A 9,894-nucleotide genomic window follows, 5' to 3' on the forward strand; every position below is an offset into this window, starting at 1 on the left:
CTCTTAATCCCCCTCTGTCTAACCAGCTGAGAGAAGATCGATTCATGGAAGGATGAGAGTTTGAGTGACAGGCATTCTGTGCATTCTTCTGATACTCCGTGAATTGAAATCAGCAGGAGAAGAGGTCTGCATGGCATTAACTTGACCTTTCATACAACAACATTCTTGTAAGAGATACCTTCATCTCTTATCTATGGACACTAAGGGAATAGAAAACAACAGGCATTTTTGAATCGGTAGCGCTTATGTTAGTGTCTCAACAAAGGGGTTTTGAATGAATGACCGATCAGTGGAATGTATCATACTTCTGCGCATGTGTTCATGAGGATACTGATTACTATATCACTCACAGTTCCCTTTATAAAAAGCCTGATATGGTCAATTTCTACTCCAAGTTTAAGTGAGGAAAGCTTCGTACCTATAAAGGAATGGCTTGCTTTCTTCCTTTCTGAAAATGAGGATGATGTCATTGGACATATCTCTCTTTTGCTCTAGTTGTCTGGAAGCTTAGGGTTCAATCTGCTGCTCAGCTGTATCAGTGATGAAGGCTCTTTTGGCATTCATACTTGATTCTTATTCCTCTGGTCTTGTCAACCTAATCTTATTTTTATTTTCCTTGTTCCCAGCTTAAATTCTTGATTATATTTCCAATCATTGTTACTGCAGAGTTCATAAAATCTCAGATACCTTTAACTGCCAGGCAGGTAGCAGTAAATGACTGAAGTAAGTGGGGATAACGGAGCATGGTGTAGACTGTAGCAAATGGAAAGAGGTCTTTCCCGGCCATTCTAGTCTAATAGCGTCACCTCCTGCCACTGTCAATCCCTAGCCCCTAACCCTGCTTATTCATCATTTTCTGAAATTATCTTATTTATCTGTTTACTGTCTCTCACCTCTGCTATATCCCCAGAACCCATAGCAATGCCTGGCCCTGAACTGTCACCTAATCACATCTGTTGAGTGAATTAATGACTCAGCGGGACCAGTGTGGCTAGGTTTTTACTACATTTTAACAGTTTGGAATTTGGATTTTTATATGAAATCTCCTGATTTTTAGATATTGGTGGCAAGTATAAAAAATTAAAAACACTCTGCTGGCCAGAAATGGGCCATGTTAGCATATGGCTCTCATATTTTCCAGCTATAGCTGAGACAGGATTGGACCTGAGACCCTCTACTGGAGTGCTTGCAACTGGACAAATATCTCCTCAAGCAACAGAACACAAAGAAACTATTGAGGGACTAAAAATAATTGTGTGCATGCACAGTTGGGGCAAATTATGAACAATAGGTATAAATAGGCCAAAACCTCAGAAAGTACATGAAAATATTCTCAGTATAGTTAACTATTAGAGAAACGCAAATCAAAACTACAATCAGGTGTCACCTTACACTGGTCAGAATAGCTATAATCAAAAAGTCTACAAACAATAAATGCTGGAGAGGATGTGGAGAAAAGGGAACCCTTGCACAATGTTGATGGGAATGTAAGTTGGTAAAATTATGGAGAACAGTATGAAGTTTCCTTTAAAAAACTAAAAGTAGAGCTACCATATGATCCAGCAATCCTACTTCTGATCATACATCAGGAGAAAACCATAATTCAAAAAGATACACCAGTGTTCACTGTAGCACTATTCACAATAGCCAAGACATGGAAGCAACCTAAATGTCCACTGTAGATGAATGGATAATGAAGATGTGGTACATATATGCAATGGAATATTACTCAGCCATAAAAAGAATGAAATAATGCCATTTGCAGCAACATGGATGGACCTAGAGATTGTTGTATTAAGTGAAGTAAGTTAGACAGAGAAAGACATATGTGATATCACTTACATACGGAATCTAAGAAAATGATACAAATGAACATAATACAGAAGAGAAATAGATTCAGACTTAGAAAACAAACCTATGGTTACCAAAGAGGAAAGTTTCGGAGGGGAGGGATAAATTAGGAAGTTGGGATTAATATATACATTCATTTTTCACTTTCATGCATTGAAGAAGGAAATGGCAACCCACTCCAGTGTTCTTGCCTGGAGAATCCCAGGGACGGGGGAGCCTGGTGGGCTGCCATCTATGGGGTTGCACAGAGTCGGACACGACTGAAGTGACTTAGCAGCAGCAGCAGCAGCAGCAACTACTATATATAATAGAGATAATCAACAAGGACTTACTCTATAACAAAAGGAACTCTACTCAATACTCTAATAATCTATATGGGAAAAATAGATAAAAGTATATGTGCAACCAACTCACTTTGCTGTACACATAAAACTAAAATCACACTGCAAATCAACTATATTCCAATATAAAATAAAAATTAAAAAAAATAAGGCTAAATCCTAATTTCCACTTTTGAAGTACCAGGAGCAAAAGCAGGGTACTACACATGATCCTTGCACACAGCACCTCCAAGGTGTAACACAGACCACCTAAGCCAACCCTGCAGCTCAATCCACTTATCCACTCCCACCGTTACCCCCTCGAAGGAACCAGCTTGCCGACAACCCCACTTCCAGGAATGAGCAAGAGCACTTAAGGAAAATGGGGACTTGGTGTGGTGACTCCTCAAAGACTTAAAAATAGAATTACAATATGAGCCAGCAATTCTGTTTCTGAGTATATGTCCAAAATAACTGAAAACAGGAAACCAAACAGATATTTGTACACCCTGTTTATAGAAGCATTATTCACAATAGCCATGGGATGAAAGAAACTCAAATATCCATGAACAGATTAATGAATAAATAAAATTAGGGTGTAAACATATAACGGAATTCTGCTGCTGCTGCTAAGTCACTTCAGTCGTGTCCGACTCTGTGCGACCCCATAGACGGCAGCCCACCAGGCTCCTCCGTCCTTGGGGTTCTCCAGGCAAGAACGCTGGAGTGGGTTGCCATTTCCTTCTCCAATGCATAGAATAATACTCAGACTTAAAAAGGGAGGAAATTCTGACACTCACCACAATATGAATGAACCTTGAGAATGCTACATATTAAGTGAAAAATGAGAGAGGAGGTCTCTACAGTGTGTCTCTCTGTAATACCTCTCTGGGACCTTTAGAGGCTGCAACAATGGAAAGATTATGGTGGTCTCCCATCCTTCCAAGTATGGCAAAGGAAAAACAACAGTAAACCATAAAATGTGCTTTGAGAAAGACAACAAAGTCCTAATTTTTCCAAAATAACAGCATAGAGTTTCTTTTGAAATGCCAGTATCTATTTTTAAAAACTTTCTCTTTCTTTTAACTAATGATATGTTTGCTGTCTCTGCCTTGCCAATTTCTCGTAGCTCAGTCAGTAAAGAATCTGCCTGCAATGCAGGAGACCCAGATTCAATTCCTGGGTCAGGAAGATCCCCTGAAGAAGGAAATGGCAACCGACTCCCATATTCTCGCCTGGGAAATCCCATGGGCAGATGAGCCTGGTGGGCTAGAGTCCACAGGGTTGTAAGAGTCAGACACGACTGAGCGATTAAGCTACCACAATCTCTTTTAAGCCATCTATTGGGAAATGATAATAACACTTAATAGTTATTACTTGCTGTTTATATGCTATGTTTTTTTTCTGTGCACTATATAAAATAACTAATTTTATCATTATATCAGTCCCATGAGATAAGCATGATTATAATCTCTGGTTTTACAGTCAAGGAAGCTGAGGCACAGGGCAGTCACTTGCCTAAGATCAGACAGCTAGTAAGTGGCAGAGCCAGGATTTGAACCCAGAATGTTGGGCTTCAGAACCTCTTGTCCTAAAGTCTAAAATCCAGGCATATTAACCTGGAGGGTGTGCCCACCTCCACCTGTCTGCATCTGCCTTTCCAGCTCTCCCCTCACCGCTGGCCCTTCTACACAAGTCTCCCTGAGCCTTCCTTCCTGCCTGTCCCACCTTGTTAATCCCCACTCAGGGTTCCCCTTGGTATCCCCTCTCTGCCTTCCCTGTCTGGGGACACCTATGTCTTCCTGTGGCTGGCTGTTCAGACAGCTCACATTGTACTTTGCCACATGGAATTGTAACTGTCTGACTCTTGTCTGTTTCTCATGGTGGATTGAGAGCTCCCTGAGGGTAGAGAACAAGGCTTTAAATCTCTGTGTCCCAACCTAGCCAAGTACTTGATTCATAGTAAATGCTTGGTACCTGGTCTTAAGGAAATAAAGGAGGCAGAGCCCACACTGGGACTTGGTGTAGAAGATGGAGTAATGACTGTCCACATAGTAGCTTTCACCCTAGAAATGTTGTTGGTACCCTGAGCAGACAGTGGGGTGGGAAGTCCACATCCATGAAGACTAGAGAGGTCTTGAATGGAATTGAATCAGTGGTGTGAACCCCATGCCTTCAGGGCTAGTACTGGAAACATGTGCCCGATTCATATGGCAGAGACTGCTCCCCACTAATCAAAGAGACTGACAATGTTTACATACATACAAACGCATATCATGGGTCATTGAGCCACTTCCAGGTTTTAAAAAAATGTTAAAATTGAATGAATGTCTTCTTCATCTTCTCTTCCTAATTTAGTATAATACTTAAGGCCATTAATGGGGTCTGAGTAAGGTAATCACCGACATGGTGGGTGGAGCTGGTATGCTGGTCCAGATAGAGTAAGGAGATTAACCACCTAGAGGGGCTGCCCTACACAAGGGACAGACCCTGGATGGGCAGAGGAAGGGGTTCCTCTGGAGGGACAGCCTGGCTCGATTGCCAGAATCCCAGCGGGATGAGGAGGGCACCTGTAGGGAAGGTCATGATAGCAGAGGTCATGGTAGCGGTTGGTTACATTCAGGGGATTGATCAAACAAGCAAGTGTATTAAGGATAATGGAAACCAGGCTCTGTAATGTGAGAGAAGGAACTTACAATATAGAAAGGGAGGAAGCTAGAATGAAACATGAGGGGTTGGATTGGAATTGAAAGTATGAGAGTGAAATTCTGGTTTTCAATGCATCCAAATCATAGATACACACACACACACTCATACACCCTAGCTCTTCCACTGAAAGAGTCGGGGAACAGCAATACCTAATGCAGCAATGAGCCTACCTAACAGTGAGAATTTGGATTCTAAATAACTTCCCACTAAATGGAACCAGAGCTCCTTGACTACAAGGCTGGAACATCTCATTGTAACAGCAAGTAAGGAAGTGCAAATAATGATGGGAACATATAAAAAGACACATTGACAGTCTGATGGGTATGAGATTTTACATAATTTCAAGGTCCTTTTCTACAGAACACTTATGAATTTAAAAAAGGAAGAAGAGGAACTTTCCAGTGGAGATCCCTAGAAGATATCACTTTAACCAACTACTCCCAGTGATCTCATATTTGGAGACTGGGGCCTCAGTGAAATTCTCAAAAGAATTTAAAATCTTTTGCCATTTAATAGGATGCAGTAAGAAGAGCATGGCGTCACTTCTGTGATATTCTTGCCAAAGTTGTAGAACCTGAATCTAAGTGTGAGAAAACTCAGACAAACTCAAAGTGAGGAACATTCTACAGAATATCCAGCCAGTATTAACAACAACAACAACAACAAAAAACTGTCAAGGTCATGAAAGTGAAGGAAATACTGAGGAAAGGGTCTATATTGAAGTAGATTAAGGACACGTGACAACTAAATGCAACGCTTGATTTGAAAGTACTCTTTTTGCTATAAAGACTATTTTGGGGACAAGTGACAAGAACTTGAACTGGTCTGAGGATCCAATGACAATTAATGAAAACTTCCTAGAGTCTGAGGATTAGATAATAGTAATGTATCAACTTTAAGCTCCTGGTTTTGTGGTTGTGTGGGAGATGTACTGTGTATGGGAACTGCACACTAAAGTATTTGTGGAAGATGAGGCATCTCTTTGGCAGCTTATTCTCAAAGGGTTCAGGACAAATACATTACAGAATTTTTTTTTACTGTATTGTGCCGGCAACTTTTCTGTAACTTTGAGATTTTTCAAAATGATATATCTATATCTAGTGATGTAGGTTGGAATGATACTGTTTTCCAGACTTGCCAGGACACAGGTACCTGGGGCCTGCCTTGGGTGGACAGAGCTTGGAATGGCTGCCCCAGGAGTAGAATCAGGGTGTATCTGCCAAGTGTTGTTTCTCTGCTGAGGTGCAGAGATGGACGTTCTCAACCAAGTCACTTAGTGAAGAATGGGCACCTGGATTCTTGAATAACTAGACAGACAGAACACAGTTTCTGTAGGACACATGCCAGCCACTTGACTTTGATGATGGGCTTTCTGCCAGAACCAAGGAAGTGGAAGCACTGAATGCCCCTTTCCTTGTCCAAAAGTCTGCAGGATACCTATGGGCCAGTTCTCCGATGTCCATCTGGAACATGGATTGTGCAGGGGACCCCATGTTCTTTTGAGACTTGGCCTAAAGTGCTGATAGTAACCACCACTGACTGCTGTGCACCTTCTAAGGGTCAGAAACTGGGATAGATGCTTCACAGGTTCTTTTTATAATCATTCCAATGGTTCTCCTTGTTAAGTAAATTGTCCCCATCTTATAAATAAAGAAGTAAGGCTTTGGAAGTCTTAGTAACAGCCTCAACATTATGGGTTGAATTGTATCCCCCCAAATTCATATGCTGAAGTCCCATGTCTCAGAATGTGGCTGGATTTGGAGATAGGGCCCTGAGAGAGGTGACTGAGTTAAAGACAGGCCTTGAGGGTAGACTCTAATCCAACTAATGACTGGCTCTCTTAAGAAGATGAAATTTGGACATACAGAGAGAGACGCTCTCCTTAAAGAGGAATGACCACATGAGGACACAGCAAAAAGGTGGCCGGCTGCAAGCCAAGGTGAATGGCCTCACCCTGATGTTGGACTTCGGGCTCCAGAACTACAACGAAATACATTTCTGTTGTTTAAGCCATGCAGGCTGTGGTACTGTTATGGCAGTCCCAGCAGCCTAACAGGTGGAGGCATCTGGGGGAGGATGAAGTTGGTGTTCAACATCAAATCAGTGCAATTCTGTTCTCTGCCACCTTCCTACACATGGCCTCTGCTGTGTAACTTCTCCCCACCTCCCGCAACAGGCTGCCCAAAACCTCCATCCAGAATCTCCCAGACTGAGTGGATCCCTCCTCTGCGATCCCACAGCCCTGACCACAGTGCATACATTGATAGTGGCACACAAGGAACTCATGATCTTGCGATCAAATTGAGGGTAGGGCTCCTCTTAACTTTATCCCTGGCATCTCCCATGGAGCCAGTTAGCATGTATTGAACACGTGTGCCAGTCAAGATTTCATATGTGTTATCTCATTTATACTTTAAAACAACTCCTTAAGGTACGTATCACCAATTGTTCCCATTTTACATGTCAAAAAACTGTGGTCAGAGGTGTTACCTGAAATAGCCCAGACATAAAGCTGAAGCTCCAATACTTTGGTCACCTAATGCAAAGAGCCAACTCATTGGAAAAGACCCCGATGCTGGGAAAGATTAAAGACAGGAGGAGAAGGGGGCAACAGAGGATGAGATGGTTGGATGGCATCAATGACTCAATGCACTTGAGTTTGAGCAAACTCCAGGAGATAGTGAAGGACAGGGAAGCCTCGTGTGCTGCAGTCCACGGGGTCACAAAGAGTCGGACATGACTTAGTCACTGAACAACAGCAACAACAGAGCTAGTATGTGGTGGGACCAGGATTCACCATTGGATGGTCTAATTCTTCAGGCTGTGCTCTTCACCTCCTGCCCTGCTGCTGTGGTCTTGCTATAAATGTACACTCCCTCCCTACTCGAGGGCTGTGCTGATCTGAAACTGCTCCTTCAGCATGCTAAGCCCAAGTGTGAAGCTCCCCTCCCACGGAGAGCTTTCTCACTCATACCCCGTCCCCCAGCCCCCACTCTGCCTCCTTCAGCACCCGCTGGGCATAGGGTCTGCACCTTGCACTGATGTGTGACCCAGAACAGGGCACTGGGGCCACCGCTTATCAATATCTGTTGAACTGGCTTCAGTGTCCAGGGATGGACATGAATAAGGATACACGACACAGGGGGGTATTGTCCTGGATACTGTGACTCTCCGTTTCTGGATCCTCTCATCAGACCATTTGCTGGCATATGCGACAGACAGGGTAGTCTGGCATTTGCTTTAGAAAGTAGAGTCCCCATTCTACTGAAAAGAGGCAGGAATGGAGACAAGATGAGCTGTCTGTCACTTTCCTACACACTGCTGGGCAGGTCACAATTTCTCTGCACCTAAGTGCCTCTGTGGGTAAAACAGTAACGGAAATGCCTATTTCTACCACAGAAATGGGACAAAACACGTGAATGTGTTTTGAATACTGATAAAGAATAGTGTTACAGAAACCCAGTCACCATTAATGGGATTACTTACATTTTAACTGACCAGTTTGGCCAGTGAAAAATGAAATAAAAAAAGTAGTTTTTATTTTTGAAAGTCAAGGAAGTGGTATCCTTGAACATAAAGACAGTAAATGTCCTGAGGCCTTTCTAGAGTGTTGGAAGTATTTCTAGGTTCTCCTTAACACGTGTGTGTGTGCCCTTAACAAGTTCTCCTTAACAAGTGTGTGTGTGTGTGCGTGTGCGCGTGTGTGTGTGTGTGTGTCTGGTGTATGGCAGGAGTGGGGTGGGGGCTGGGCTCGGAGAGTCAGGATAAAGTTCTCTCCAATTGCCTGAGACGCAACCCTCTGGAGGTGGCAGGCCTCTTACCTTTGCTGCATTGCGGATCAGTTTTCAGCTGTGTGAGGCCTCCGGGTGAAGTCCATTTGGGAACTGAGTTTTTCTGACTCAGCAGTAGCCCGGGAAAATTTCCCTTCTCTTTCCTGTGCCCCGTCTTCCAGACACGCATGAGATCCACTCCACCTTGGACTCAATCAGTGCATCCCCTGCCCCTGCTGCAGGCTCTGCACAGAACTGAGCCATAACCCCGAGAGCAGCCTCTGGGGAGCTTCCAGGGAGAGTGGCTACCACTGAGCAGCCACTCAAGAGCATCAGCGATGCGTCTGTTCTGGTTTGGATGGGCTGAGTCTCCCTCCAACTTCCTTCTGCTCTCGGCCAGAGCCAGGGTCCTTTTGTTCACCTTTAGGGCTGCCAAGTCAGGCCTACCGCACCCCTGGATGTTGTTTTCCTGCAGGCAATGGGAAAATGAGCTTGGAGCCAGGGAAGGGAAATCAACAAGGAAATAAACACAGGGTCATTACCCCTCCAGGTCATCACCAGGCTGGGACATCATCACGCTGGGATCACTTTCTAAAGAGGCAGGAGCTGGCCGCTGCCTGAAGGGGCCCCAGACATTTTTTAATTGCCCCAGGCATTTAAAAAATTTTAAATATGCAAAGAAGTGTGCATTTCTGTCAGAAGTATGAAATCTATGTTGGACCAATCAAGCAATCCTGACTCGCTCCAATGCCCTGCCAAATCTTTCAAAGATTTTTCCATAGGCAGCATCTCTTGTAACCAAACACTGGCAAACGTTTGTAGCCAAAGGAAAAGAATGAGCAAGTTTATAGCTGACACAAGCCAAGACTTTTAAAGACACAGGTTAAGACTTTCAAGACATCCTCTAAAGATACAAGATTATTGTTTGAATAAAGTTTTCTTCCACGTACAACAATGTCACGGTCATCATCAGCAGCATCATCTTTGCCAGCATTTATTGAGAGCTTATCGTCTGCCAGGTGCTGTGCTAATGACCTCAACCTGTGTTATTTCATTTAATTCTCAACATAATTCTATCATCCTCATTCCCATTTTGTAGATGAAGAAAATAAGGATTAGAGAGATTAAGTCACTCCTGCACAGTGACCCCACTAGTTAAAAATGTAGAAATTGCCCTTCTGGAAGGATGCTCTTCTGAGTCTTGCTTTTCCCAACAGTCAGCTTAAGCACTTCGGTGGGCTGAC

General features: G+C 43.4%; 1 protein-coding gene across 2 annotated transcripts in view; it reads right to left on the reverse strand.

Moving 5' to 3' along the window:
* The window catches only part of LNX1 (ligand of numb-protein X 1), a 190,486-nt gene extending 181,475 nt beyond the window's left edge, over positions 1-9,011 (reverse strand). For both annotated transcript variants that reach the window (XM_005681612.3, XM_005681613.3), the window contains exon 1: positions 8,702-9,011. The gene's annotated coding sequence lies outside the window, so the exon portion shown is untranslated. The remainder of the gene's footprint in view (positions 1-8,701) is intronic.

The sequence above is a fragment of the Capra hircus genome, chromosome 6 (genome assembly GCF_001704415.2).
Source record: "Capra hircus breed San Clemente chromosome 6, ASM170441v1, whole genome shotgun sequence".
In the NCBI taxonomy this organism is placed as follows: Eukaryota; Metazoa; Chordata; class Mammalia; order Artiodactyla; family Bovidae; genus Capra; species Capra hircus.